Below are 15,000 nucleotides of genomic sequence, written 5' to 3'. Positions count from 1 at the left end.
TACTGTAACCATGGCTAAGACAACTCTATGAGGTGTGTGGTGTAAACCCGCCCACTGTAACCAGCTTAGAAAACTCTATGAGGTGTGTGGTGTAAACGCGCCTACTGTAACCATGGCTAAGACAACTCTATGAGGTGTGTGGTGTAAACCCGCCCACTGTAACCAGCTTAGAAAACGCTATGAGGTGTGTGGTGTAAACACGCCCAATGTAACCAGCTTATAAAACTCTGAGGTGTGTGGTGTAAACACGCCCACTGTAACCAGCTTAGAAAACTCTATGAGGTGTGAGGTGTAAACGCGCTTACTGTAACCATGGCTAAGACAACTCTATGAGGTGTGTGGTGTAAACCCGCCCACTGTAACCAGCTTAGAAAACTCTATGAGGTGTGTGGTGTAAACGCGCCTACTGTAACCATGGCTAAGACAACTCTATGAGGTGTGTGGTGTAAACCCGCCCACTGTAACCAGCTTAGAAAACGCTATGAGGTGTCTGGTGTAAACACGTCCAATGTAACCAGCTTAGAACACTCTATGAGGTGTGTGGTGCTAACACGCCCACTGTAACCAGCTTAGAAAATGCTATGAGGTGTGTGGTGTAAACACGCCCAATGTAGCCAGCTAAGAAAACGCTATGAAATGTGTGGCGTGAACACGCCCACAACAACTAGCTTAGACAACTTTATGAGGTGTGTGGTGTAAACACGCCCATTGTAACCAGCTTAGAAAACGCTATGATATGTGTGGTGTATAAAAACGCCCACTGTAACCAGCTTAGCAAACTCTATGAGGTGTGTGGTGTAAACTCGCGGGCCACTGTAAAATAGCAAAGACAACCTCACGTGAGTTAAGCGTAAACACGGTAACTGTAAATCAGCTGAGATAACTCTGCGAGTGTGGTAGTGTAATAAAGGCCACTGTACGCCAGATTAGTCATCCCCACGAGAGGGATAGATTACACCAGCTTAGACATCTCTACGATGGTCTGTCCAAACATGACCAATGTACACTAGCTCAGACAACTCTACGAGTATGATATAGGCTAAACATGGCTACTGTAAAACGGATTAGAAAGCTTTACGAGAATGATAGTCTGGGGATAGCCACTGATCACTAGCTTAGAAAGCTCTACGAGTATGATAGTCTAAACATGGCTACTGTAAAACGTCTTAAAAAAAGCTCTACGAGTATGACAGTCGATCCAGGCATGGGCACTGGTCACTAGCTTAGAAAGCTCTACGAGTATGATTGTCTAAACATGGCTACTGTAAAACGTCTTAGAAAGCTCTACGAGTATGATAGTCGATCCAGGCATGGTCACTGGTCACTAGCTTAGACAACTCTACGAGTATGATAGTCTAAACATGGCTACTGTAAAACGTCCTAGAAAGCTCTACGAGCATGATGATCTATACATGGCTACTGTAAAACGGCTTAAAAAGCTCTACGAGAATGATAGTCTAGACATGGCTACTGTAAAACGGCTTAAAATGCTCTACGAGAATGATAGTCCAAGCATGGCCACTGCGCACCAGGGTAGACAACTCAGACATTCCACAAACCTGATCCGGGTCACGATACACCAGCAAGCTGAAGGCCACAGGGAAAGACAACTCCTCCTCGCTGACAGACGCCAGGTTGAAGCCGCCATGTTGAATGTAGCGACCACAATCCCATGTTGCGTTTCGGAATTGAGAAAGAGTCTTTAAGATCTGGTTAATGTTCTTTTGAACTTCAATGGCTTTTTGAGTTTCATTCTTATCACCTGTCCAAATCAGTTTGCAATCAACAGCTCTGACTTTGGGTTTTATTGACACCCCATCCAGCGTTTTCATATTATTTTTGGTGGCAACGAGTCCTGCTTTTGCCCAAGCTGCTTCCTGGAAATATCAGAATTATATGGGTAAGGTTGTGTCTGTGCAGTAGTTTATTTTGTACTTGTATTGGAATCCGTCTCCCTGTTTGTCTGTCGGTCTGTCTCTCTCTCCATAGAGTCAGAGACTGAGATGCAGAAAGGTAGTGTGTGTGTGTGTGTGTGTGTGTGTGTGTGTGTGTGTGTGTGTGTGTGTGTGTTGTGTGTGTGTGTGTGTGTTGTGTATGTGTGTTTTGTGTGTGTTTTGTGTGTGTGTGTGTGTGTTTGTCTGTGTGTGAGTGTTTGTTTGTTTGTGTGTGTGTATGGGGGGGAGGCTCTGTTTGTGCGTGACTGTATGCATGAGTGACACTCATGATTTTTGATCTCGGCTCACCTCTTCAGGCTCTTGCAAGGGCCCCCTGAACGTCATGCACGAGCCAGGTGAATAGATCATTGTCACCAATAACAAAGTGGCGAGCAGCAAAGCACATCCTGAAATATAAAACATATTCACTGAATAGCACACACACACACACACACACACACACACACACACACACACACACACACACACACACACACGCACGCACGCACGCGCGCAAAATTGTGTTATATGTTATGAATCTGTGTTCTTACATAAATTATGACGTTTTAACTGGAATAAATACGATTTTAGAACTCTACAACTGTTCTGTAGATTAACATAAACTATGCCAACACAATATTGCACCCATCTTCGTACCCCGATAAAACATTCATTCTCGTGTAATATCAGTCAAACTTTCTATGCCATTACAGGCCCTCCAGTTGGCTATATGTCACACTGTTCGAATCGCATAGTTATGTTATATGTGTCCCTAGACAGCCGCCGAAGTAAGGGTACCCCAAAAGTTGACCATGACGAAAAGCCGTGTATTTCAGCAATGACTGAATAGACTGATTTGAAACGTTCAGGATGTCATGTCTACACAAGAGACATACTTCCGGTAACATCGGTACAGATTTGATGATGAATTGAATGTGTTTAAAAGCAAACCCAAGTTAATTAAGTTATATTTAAAGAAAAAACGGAATTATAGCATTGAAAAATCTCATGCAATCGATTTTTGGAAAAGAAAACTAGATTTTGTTTTTGTCGAACAGACGTGGTTGTTGCCACGACAGGTGACAAAAGAAGTGCGCCTGCGTGTGTTGCAATGGAAAATTTGTCACAATTTATATCCCACCAATATTTTATTACATAAAATGAAAGTAAGTCAAACAAAAAACTGTAACGAGTGCCCACATATTTTGGATGTCATGGAACACTTTTTCTATGAGTGTCCCCGAATTAGAAGGTTTTGGACTTATATTGAAAAAATGTTGAACAGTCTGACAGGTCGGGCTTTCTTATTGTCTATTACAGATGTATTATTCGGAATCGAAAAATGTCAGGAATCAGCGTTAATTAACCATGTTTTATTGATAGCAAAAATGTGCATTAGCAAAGTTAAGAAAACTAAATCGCATATTCCATTGGAAATTGTATTTCAACAAGAACTTGCGCTACGAAAGGTGTATCCCCATTGTCCTTAGCTAGATTGCTGTTGAATTAAAAAGTAATTTAATGGAAATGTAACCTGTAATGCAAAAGAAAACAAAATTAAAATTTCATTAAGGAAAAAAAAAAAAAAAAAAAGACCAATGAAGAAGGATATGCTCACCGCCCAAAAAGAAAAAAAAGAAAAGAAAAAAAAAGAAAAAAAAAAGACGAAAGAGGCAAAAAAGATGGGTTGAAGCAACCTTGCATGCAACTGAGGTCAAAAAAAAAAAAAAAAAAAAAAAAAAAAAAACTAACTGAGGACTACCAAACACAAATGAAACTTATTAACAAGAAAACTAGCTAGTTATCAGTATGAAACAAACTATGTCACTCTAATTAGGTTTAACGGTTAACCTAACTGAGAAGGACTACCAAACACAAATGAAACTTATTCACAAGAAAACTAGCTAGTTATCAGCATGAAACAAAAAGTGGTCCATATTAGGCAACCTTCCCCTATTAGGGAAATAACGGACGTTAATATGTTTATATAGATGGTCGACCGACCCGTTACTAAAGTATCAGTCATTTCTATTCCTCTGGGTTTTCGTTGTTGTTGTTGTTGTTGTTGTTGTTGTTCTTGTTCTTGTTGTTGTTGTTGTTGTTGTTATCATTTTAATCCCCGTTGAAGACTATGCACAAAAAAACCCACTTTCTTGAACTTTTTTCCACTTGAAATATTGTTTTTACAATCACTTTATTATTATTTTGTGTGTGTGTGTATGTGTGTGTGTGTGTGTGTATATATATATATATATGTGTGTGTGTGTGGGTGTGTGTGTTAATTAATTGTGTAACGTAAGGTTCCATTATGCAGAAGTGAGTTATGTAAATCTTCATTTTTTCCTTCAACGACAGCTTTGTGGAATAATCTTCCAGGAAATATACGACAAACGCAGTCAGTTGGTGACAGTATTATTATTTAGGCAACCTAAAGGCACAGGTATTTCACAGCAGGTTGAGATTAAATATGAGCGATTTGCAACAAGACCTTGTTAACCGACACCCCTCTGATAATTTAGAATGCACGTGTGGAGTACGCCCGGAAGACGCTGAACACTTTTTGTTACATTGTCCAAAATTTAAAGAACATAGAACCATTTTATTCAATAGTCTGCCAACGCACGCTCTGGATTGCAAAACACTTTTGTTTAGAAATACTGATTTAACTATATCTTTGAACACGAAAATATTTTCTGTTGTACAAGATTACGTTATGTCAACTGATCGCTTCGGCTGATATTATATTAACAGTGACAGCAATAGATGTAGCAAAGCATTCTCTCTCTCTCTCTCTCTCTCTCTCTCTCTCTCTCTCTCTCTCTCTCTCTCTCTCTCTCTCTCTCTCTCTCTCTCTCTCTCTCTCTTTATTTGTATAAAATATTATGAAATATTTTGAAAGAAAAGGGTTGAAGTTATCACTTGTTCGCCATGTCTTGTTATCAGAATGTGTATTGATTATCAGTTTTAGAACGTGTCTATAAGCAGTCTGCTTGTTAACGTTCTTAATGTTTTACTGTATATAACATGTATACAAGAAATGAATAAAAACACGCTTAATTAAAAAAAAAAAAAAAAAAAAAAAAACAACAACATCGGTACAGATATGTGTTGAGTTGATATGCAATCTTCAGGACCATGTTTTAAAACTTGTCGTAGGTTTAAAAGCTTGCATCTTAAACATTCATGACTGTGCGTGCATACGGACACGTGATGTTTTGCACATTCTGCTGGGGTTTCCTTTACGCACAATCACTCGTTTACGTTTGCTAGAGCTGTAAGCACGATCCAATTAGCGCTTCTGGGGTGATAACGCGAAACAACTCCTGTGATCTTGCCGCGAGGTTCCGTCTGTTACCATTGTCTTTTTACCGTATAAAATGCACGACCTACACACGAACTGTTACCAAAGCGACATGCTATTTGGGGCCAATGCACGTTTTTACCTTTAGTCAAGTTGTGTGTGTGTGTGTGTATGTAGAGCGATTCAGACTAAACTACTGGTCCGATCTTTATGACATTTTACATGATATGAGAGTTCCTGGGAATGATATCCCCGGAAATTTTTTCTTTTTTACGATAAATGTCTTTGATGGCGTCATATCTGGCTTTTTGTAAAAGTTGAGGCGGCACTGTCACACCCTCATTTTTCAATCAAATTGATTGAACTTTTGGCCAAGCAATCTTCGACGAAGGCCGGACTTTGGTATTGCATTTCAGTTTGGTGGCTTAAAGATTAATTAATGACTTTGGTCATTACAAATCTGAAAATTGTAAAAAAAAAACCCATTTTTTATAAAACGATCCAAATTTACCTTCATCTTATTCTTCATCATTTTCTGATTCCCAAAAAATATAAATATGTTATATTTGGATTAAAAACAAGCTCTGAGAATGAACAATATAAAAATGATGATTAAAATTAAATTTCCGAAATCGTTTTAAAAACTATTCCATCTTATTTCTTGTCGGTTCCTGATTCCAAAAACATAAAGATATGATATGTTTGGATTAAAAACACGCTCAGAAAGTTAAAACGAAGAGAGGTACAGTAAAGCGTGCTATGAAGCACAGCGCAACCGCTACCGCGCCAAACAGGCTCGTCACTTTCACTGCCTTTTGCACTGGCGGTGGACTACGTTCAGTTTCATTCTGTGAGTTCCACAGCTTGACAAAATGTAGTAATTTCGCCTTTCGCGACTTGTTTTTCCTTTCTCGTGTGATCTTGCCGCGAGGTTCCGTGTGTTACCAGCCGAAAGAAAGAAGGGGCATAACCTCACCAGAACCGCCCATTATTTTGGATGATTGCAGTGGAACAGCGATGTTCAGTCTACTGTGACCGCAACATGCTATGGGAGGCACTCATCAGCGATCACCGCTGTCAATAGAAAACAGGTCCATGCATGGTCCATTTGTCCCCTCCTGTGTTTACATGGCTAGCAAAATAATGTCCGCCAGTGTTTGTACTGGAATGAAACTTTGGCAGTACTGGTAACAAATACTAGCCTGTAAGCATGCGAAGTCATGGACTTTTTGGATGTAAATTCACAAACCTGTGACAAGTTTAAAAGAAAAAAGAAATTCGGAAGATTGCTGAACATCTGAGTACAAGCCTGTAATCATCAACACAATTACCCATGGTGTGTTTTGTTTGTAGACTTGAGATCCTAATAGTTCCGAGCAATCCATTCAGTCATTGCTGAAATACAGCGCTTTTGTCATGGAACCCCTCAAATTGGACGCAACAAAACTCGTTTTCTACGGCTCATGCGCTCTCCACCTGCGTCAGCAGTAATGACGCCACGAAAGAGATACGCAAGGTAGCAAAACAAAACAACCTGTTCCGTGTTCTGGATAGACCATTGATTTGGCTTTCTCCTCGTATGTCAACGTGCCAAGTTGCGCGCATTCTGATTTTGTGTCGATTTTGTAGTTGGTACCGGACGTTTTTGTCAGGTCGATTGTGGGTGTACCCTTACTTCGGCGGCGGTCACGTGACACCTGTTACAGGATTTTGTTGTAAACCGAAAAGTAGGGGCCTATACCAGATAGCCAAGTGAAGGACCTTTAGTGGCACACACAGTTTGAATGAAATGACACGGGAATGAATGTTTTATTTGGCGTACGATTATGAATGGAATATATTTGTTTTGCATAGTTTATGATTATAGATCTTATTTGAATTGAGCGGGCATAGTGGTTATCTTTTTTTTTTTTTTTTTTTATAAAGTTGAGGATGAAAGTCGCTTGTTCATTTCAATGCTTGTTGTTCTCTCAGGTGCCAGTAGATGGGTTTCTTACAACTCCCGCTTAGGCAAAAAAAAAAAATTCTGTTTACGGTAACCCGATAGACCCTATTTTTTTCGCGCGACCCTAGACTTTTTTGGGCATTTGGGGGAGAAAAAAAAATTGTGCAAAATAACGTAAAAATATGTTTTTTTGGAAAAAAAAAAAAAATCCCGACCTACCGACCCTATTTTTTTGGGCCTATGTTACCGTAAACAGACCTATTTTTTTTGGGCCTTACTCCATGCATATATGCATATAGAGCGCTTACTTCCCTTCGGTTATTTGATCTATAAAGTGCAGACAGGAATACGCGACTTTGCTAAGCTTACGCTGAGACACAACCCAGTACCTACCATCTTCCACTCCAAGACACACCACAAGAAGACACATTACGTTCAAGCAAAAACACCGCTAACATTGTTCCAAGGTATTGGACGCATTCGACAGGCGCAGTTGCGGGTGATTAAGACTCCAGCCTCTTAATCGGAAGGTCGTGAGTTCGAATACCGGTCGCGGCCGCCTGGTGGGTTAAGGGTGGAGATTTTCTGATCTCCCAGGTCAACTTATGTGCAGACCTGCTAATGCCTTATCCCCCTTCGTGTGTACACGCAGGCACAAGACCAAGTGCGCACGGAAAAGATCCTGTAATTCATATCCGACTTCGGTGGGTCATAGAAACACGAACCTATCATGCTTCCCCCGAAATCGGCGTATGCTGCCTGAATTGGTAAAAACGGTCATACACGTAAAAACCCACTCATGCAAAAAAAAATGAGTGAACGTGGGAGTTTCAGCCCATGAACGAAGAAGAATAAGAGCTCATTCGAACACACGTTTTAATAAAATTTCTCGTACAATGGATTCATAACAAAGCAATGTTTTGTTTTAGAGAGAATATGTTTTTGGCGATCACTGTTTGTGAAACAATGTTGATGTGGTTTATACAAATAAAAGTTTATATATCAAAGAGTGGATAGTACCTGCTATTCAGATTTGGTCGTGTGACAGACGTTTTCTTCCAAACGAGATTACGTTGATTGTCTAACGAAGCTGTCAGGCTGAGTTAGACATCAGCTAATCGAGTGTGGAAGAAAACTCTGGCACACGACCAAGTCGGAATAGCATTTATGTCTCACAGCTTCAACAGAGGAGAGAACAAACACGTTTTGCGTACTCAAGTTTGACAAACCTAAACACAGGAGCAGCCATTGTGGAGAGATCTACTTTTTGACGGAAGTGACCGAACAACTATGAATGACGTCTCGGTATATGTGAATGACGTCACAGTCATCGTCACAGTCTGTATCTTTTGAAGCATCGCATTCTTCATGACGTATTTCTGTGTCTGCATCGGCAACATGTTTGTTCTTTTTGGGATCTTTGTCATCTATGTTCAGTAGTGGAATGCATGAATGGAGACTATCAAGCTAGTTGGGAACTAAATCCAAAGTTCGAAACTATCGCTCTAGTGCGCAATGCATGGCACGATATTTTCAAATGTTCCGACCTAAGTTGGTGACTAAACTTGCCTAAATTTGGTCCTCCTCCGAGGAGGACCAAATTCCTTAGTTTCGAACTATTGCAAAAATACAAATGGCGGCCGCCATGACAGTCTTTGATTTTGTTGTACAAAAAAATCAAATATTCGGCAGTCCGACGCATGAACCAAAGAATGATGTCGACAAAGAAGTTGAAACATTGATTGCGCTTTGGAGGGGGTTCAAATACAAGTCGTGAAGTGACCGGCACAGCTGATTTGGGACACGATCTACCTTGAGTCGGGAGATTTGCTATGAACATTGACTAAATTTCCACTTTTTACATCAGCGACTGTACAAATTTGGCTTGTACATCTTCCTGTCGCTGATTTTAATCGGTTTGGATCATCCAACAGGTAAGAGCAAGATTCATCCGTTGTGTGCGTGTAGTTTGTGTGTCCCACGGTGTGTGTGTTCGTTTGTGCGCATCGGTGTGTGAGTGTGTGTCAGATTATATTGCAATAATACATTTGTTAGAAAGTGAGAGCAAGGGTAGATCTAGATCTATGGGCCAGGCAGTACTGTCTGAGTGTCTCCGAAACCGTGTTCAGTGTCATAGGAAAATAGGCCTACGAGCCATTGTGTAGTGGTGACGATGAAAGATACAGTTGTTGTTTTTCTGACAGTGACATTGACAATGAACGATCGTCAATGCATCAATGATTATGCACAGCAGCATCGGTTTCTTCGGAACTGTGCACTGTTGACTGAATTTCCCACGGTGGAGCAATGAACAGTAGACACTAAAACAAAGCTAATCTAATGCATTGAAGCATCGCTGTAGATCTATCTCATTCAACTAACAATATAATGCAGTGAATGGCAAATCTATCTCTGAATGAACTGTTGTGTATCCTTATTTGCTGTAAATGTCCTGGCTCACACTGCACTCCCAACATTAGAAGTATGTTTTCTAAGCTGAATGCATGTATACTTTGATATAGTAAGTGTGTAAAGCCAAGAGTAACACTAACTGGCCCAAAACAATTTTTGTGTGTATACAAATGAAGAAAGAAACTGACTTCACTTGAATCACTGCCACTGAAAGTGTGTCCATTGTGTATTTTTAGAAGGGTTATTCAACAATGACTTATTTTTCTGTTTAAATACTTGATATTTACTCTGCATGAACAGAGTCAGAGGTAAATGCTGCTGTATAAACTATGATTGTGAAAGAGGGGATAAAAGAATCAATGAGCGAGTGGTTTAATTATAATACAGTTATTATTTATTGTTAATTAATTATTTTATGGTGTGTTTTTTCAGGCCTCCTAAGAAACCAGAGATGATGTGTGATGAAGTGTTCATACAGCTCTTGCATTCAGATATATATATGGATTCTGGAGAGGATTCAGACTGAGTGGACATGCTGCTTTACAGACTACCATGAAGAGTAAGTCACACATTTCTGTACCACTACCAAGTACCTGCTTGTGCCTATTAAATTGTTATTGTAAAATTGATTTATGATATGTAAATTGGCACTGGTGATAGTAGTTTGAAGCTGTGTAGATGTTTTTGGCAGACTGTTGTACGTTGTGTTGTAAAGAGATCTGCGTTTCACATTAGATGCACTTACAATCTAGATAGATACATTCAGCTATGTCAACACTTGTTACATCTGAATCTGAGAGTAGTGGCAGGAGATGCAAGTTTATTGACACAAAAACATTACGGCTTTGTATAAAATAAATTCTTACATCTGTATGTATCCTTGCATAGTACAATTTGAACTATTTATACAAAATGGTACATAAAGCTTGGTTTTAGTTCTCTTTCTCTTCTCAAATCCTTTGCCACTATTCTTAAAGTAAATTACACAGTGTGAATGAACTAATGCAGCACAGGAAAGTAAAACAAAATTGCAAGATAAAATGAAATCATTACTAATTTACTGGAATTATTTTAAAGGCACATACAGTTATTCTTCCCTTGGCTCACCATCCTAGATCTTGCCAGGCTTTTACATGGAATAAGAATGAATCTGTTCACTCGGATACTTCTACATTCAACACCCTGGCTTCTTCCTGCTCAGAGTTAGATTTTGTTGTGGAAACCACTCTCAGATTAACAAAAATGTTACTTCTTTACTTCTGCGAGTGACTTTTGAGAAATTCGTTCATAAACAAAATTCAACTATGCACATGAAGCAGTCACTGACTGTCAGGGTGTCAATATTTTATGTGTCTGGGTGAAGTTATGTTCCTATCCCATGTACAACTGGCCAGATCTGAAATGGCCAAAATCAATGGGATCAACACACATCCCCAGAATCTTCATCACTGGAAAATGTGGTGGGTTGAATGTATTTTAATAAAAAGGCTGACAGGCGAGTGCTTTGGATCCTGAAAGTTCTGTTTTGGACTGAAATCGAGACACATTTCCCAATGAAACTCAAACTGTATAGTGTTGATGCTGAAGAGCGAAAGTGTGTGGGTTGAGGGCACACTTGTTTTTGACTAAAATCGAGAAACATTTCTGCCGAGCACAAAGTTCATACACGCACAGATTTTTTTAATAGTTTAGATTACAATATCACACACACCATCCCCGATCCCAATGGTCATGTGAAGAGCAAGTGCTTCCTCACCCCCCCCCCCCCCCACACACACACACACACACACTGCTCAACACGTACACACCTTCTCCCCCCAACACACACCCTCCCCTCGCTAACCAAAACCCATCCCCGTGAATACTGAAGGTGCTCAGTTATATGTTTTCTTTATTTTTCAGGAAGGACCGCTACATTAAGGGAAGGCTGTTTGCACCTTGGTTCCTGGGTTCGCTGGGGACGATGATCAAATTCAGAGTGCCATCACAATTCTGTGCTTTTCCATCTGATTCGGCTGAGACTACCCGTCATAAAAAGTAGGCAGATGCGTTTGAGGGCAGATCTTACTGATGAGGCTGTTGATTGAAAAACCAAGTATATGACTGAAAAGGCCATTAATTTCCCTACTTTATTCAGAAACAAAATTGGGTTTTCATGACGTAGTGTCTATGCAGTGAAACCTGCAACACAGACACCCCCCCCTCCCACAAATCAAATTCACAAAATCAAGCTTCCCGTGTTAAAATCAACAACACAAATCAGAACAACTAAACCGAAACATGTTTTGCATGTCATTAGACAGAACAATCAAATCTTTATCCAAAACAGTCCGTTTTGTTCACATATATCTTGTCTAACATGAACGCTATGGCATGCTGAGCATGTAGTTGTCAATCCTCTCAGTTTTTGAAGTCGTTTTAGCGGGTAATGAGACCAAACATGGTACATTTCAGAACTCCTCAACGCATTGTCTTAAAACTGTCAGTGATTTGTGCTAACACACGTCGTTAAGTACAAAAATGAGACCAACAAATGGTACATTTCAGTAACTCCTCAACGCATTGTCTTAAAACTTGTCAGTGATTTGGGCTAACACATGTCGTTAAGTACACACGGAATCTCAAGTCATGTGAGATATTAGTTCTGCTGTTGCGCGACATGCCAGAACGAATTTTAAAAATAAAAATGTACCCTGTCCAATGAACTGAATTTGTAAAAAAAATTAGCATGCATTAAGAAAAATGAAAGCTTCAATTTACCTTTTATTTCATACATTTTCAACTATGACTGTTCACAGCGCACTTGTACGCACACACACATTCTTGGAAAATGCTCTTTCAAGAGCCATGATCAGTTAAGCGTGTCAGCCGTGAGCTTTTCTAGGCGTAGGCCTACATTTGCGCTCAGCGCTCTGAATGAGGCAAAATATTAATGTTCGCATAGAAATCCTCATACCGCCAATGTCTGATAAAATATGTACATGAAATTTAATTGTGTGGCGCATCTGTTATTGTTCTTGAAGATAACAACAAATTAATTGTTTTTCAATGAGTCAGCGAAGACCTACCATCAATTTAAGAACTCTTTCTGGCATGTCAATTAACAGCAGACTAATGTCTCAAATGACTTTAAAATCCGTATGAACTTTCCCACATGTGTTACTACTGTTAGCACAAATCACCGCAACGTTGAAGGCAATGCGTTGAGGAGTTACGAAAACGTACCGGTTTTTGTCTCATTACCCACTAAAACTGCCTTTTACAGCTTCTCAGAGGAATGACACCTACACAAATCAACATGCCTTAATGTCAGTGTTAGACCAGATATGTGAACAAAACTGACTGATTTGGATGCAGATTTGATTGTTTTTGGCTCACGAAGTGTAGCCTATGCGATCGTAACTTTGTCTGTCTGTGCGTTTGTGCGTTTGTGCGTGTGTGTGTGCGTGTGTGTGTGTGTTTGTGCGTGTGTATGTCTGTGGTAGAAACTTTAACATTTCCGAGTCTATGTGTGAGTGGTTATCCAAGACTATGGATAAAGCTCGCATAAGATTACGTCACGGTCAAAAGTGTTTGACGTCAATTAATGCATCATGACGGCATGCCTCCCTGTAGTCTTTCTCTCTCGCGTGGTGTGTGTGGTCTCGGTCATTGTTATTTTGAGCGGGCCGAGACTATTTGGCAGTCGTGTCCCTGTAAGTAGGCTACATGCAGACAGACAGATCTAGATCTAGTGTCTCTCTTTCTTGCACAGTGTCACCTAAGCTTACTGTGTGTGTGGGTGTGTATGTGTGACGGAGTGATTGAGTTTGTGTTACTGTTTGTTTATTTCTTACGTGAGCCTTGAAGGCTTCGCCTCTTGTTTCTATTGACGTGCAGAAGATGTTTTGTTTTGGCAGTTCTGATTTTTTGTCAATTTTAACGCGGGAACATTGATTTTGCGAATTTGATTTTGCAGGGTGACTGTGTTCCACTGTATAAACACTATGTCATATAAACCCAATCTGCTTTCTGAATAGGTTTGGGGAATGAATGGCTTTTTTCAGTCATATACAGGATAAACCAAAAAAATGTAACACTAAAACAATGCTAATAACTTTTACATCTGTTGACCGAATCACTTTATTTTTAAGGTACATAAACCGCAGCCAGTGCATGACCCTTCCACAAAGTGGACATTTTGTAGATCAAATGTAACTGGTCAAATGGTCTGACTTTTGTGCTCTATTTCAAAAAATAAATTCCAAATTCGGCGGTCGATTCACTAAAACGAAGTTTGACCATGAACGGTATCAATACTTACTTAATTTAAACCCTCCAGACTTTTAGCTTTTATATTATCTGAATGTCTGAGTATACACCCCCTAGATCATCGGTGACCTGAAGAAAGCAGTTATATACTCATAGACAGACGCGTGTGAAGCATGTTTAAATGTGGAGTACGCTCATTTAAAAAAAAAATACACCAAGTTTGTTTGAGAATACTCCAAGTCCAAAACAGGGATTCCCAGGTCTGAATGTTGATTAAGGTATACTTTTGTGATTCGAATTGCCCCGAATGTTACAATCTTGAGCGCTTAGATCGGGCAAGTTTGGCTACCGCTCAATTTTAAAACCCGTACCGTTGAGTCGATCCCCAAAATTGGGAACTTAATTTAAAATTGCACAAAAGTCAGCCTATTTGATCTTCAAAATTGTCACTTTGTAGAAGGGTCATGCATAGGCTGAAGTTTATGTCCACAAATGTAGGTTATTAACTTGTTGTGGGTTGCATTGTTTTTGGGTCAACCTGTATTTGGTTTTTTTAATAAACGGCCTCATCATAAAGATTTGCCCTCAAACAGATCTGCCTACTTTTTATGACGGGTATTATAGTTGGTTCAGTGGCTAAAGAAACATTCTACAGGATGAATAAACAAACAAACAAATCTCATGATTCTCTGTGTTTTAATGTGTGTGTGTGTGTGTGTGTTTTGGGGAGTTTGTTTTGGTTTTTAGTGAGAGGATGGCTGGTGGTTTGGATGAGGTGAAAAGCTGAGTGACACTGTGATTGTGGATAATTAAATTGTTGTTGCTGCTGTCAGTTTTAATGCACCGTTCTTCTTGCAAACGCCAAGTTTGGCTTACTATTTTATATCTGCATGGGCTCTTACATGAGGTTAGGCCATCTATACACTTTGATACCAAAATCATTAAATGGTCCACAAGCAACCAACAAAGCGCTTGTTTTCCTTCAAATGTGTGTCAGTAAATTTGCGAATTTCCTGCCCCTTAAAATCAGGAAATTCGCAAGAAATTTGTGAAATCCCTGAGTTTGTTTGTTCGTTCTGAGTATGTGTTGTTGGAATAAGTGTTTAAAAGATATATATTATTCCAACAACACATACTCAGAAGGAGATTAACGAATA

The 15,000-nt window shown here is 39.7% G+C and overlaps 1 long non-coding RNA gene across 1 annotated transcript; it reads left to right on the top strand.

Annotated features, from left to right (window-relative positions):
* Window positions 1–8,781: 8,781 nt before the first annotated feature.
* LOC138976344 (uncharacterized) lies at window positions 8,782–14,537 on the top strand. Its single transcript, XR_011458950.1, has 3 exons — window positions 8,782–9,114; window positions 10,025–10,151; window positions 11,495–14,537. It is a non-coding gene; the product is annotated as an uncharacterized lncRNA (long non-coding RNA).
* The last annotated feature ends 463 nt before the right edge of the window (window positions 14,538–15,000 follow it).

This window comes from Littorina saxatilis, linkage group LG9, assembly GCF_037325665.1.
Source record: "Littorina saxatilis isolate snail1 linkage group LG9, US_GU_Lsax_2.0, whole genome shotgun sequence".
Taxonomy (NCBI): Eukaryota; Metazoa; Mollusca; class Gastropoda; order Littorinimorpha; family Littorinidae; genus Littorina; species Littorina saxatilis.
The sequence above is the reverse complement of the archived record's forward strand: the minus strand, read 5'-3'. Positions and strand labels throughout refer to the sequence as shown.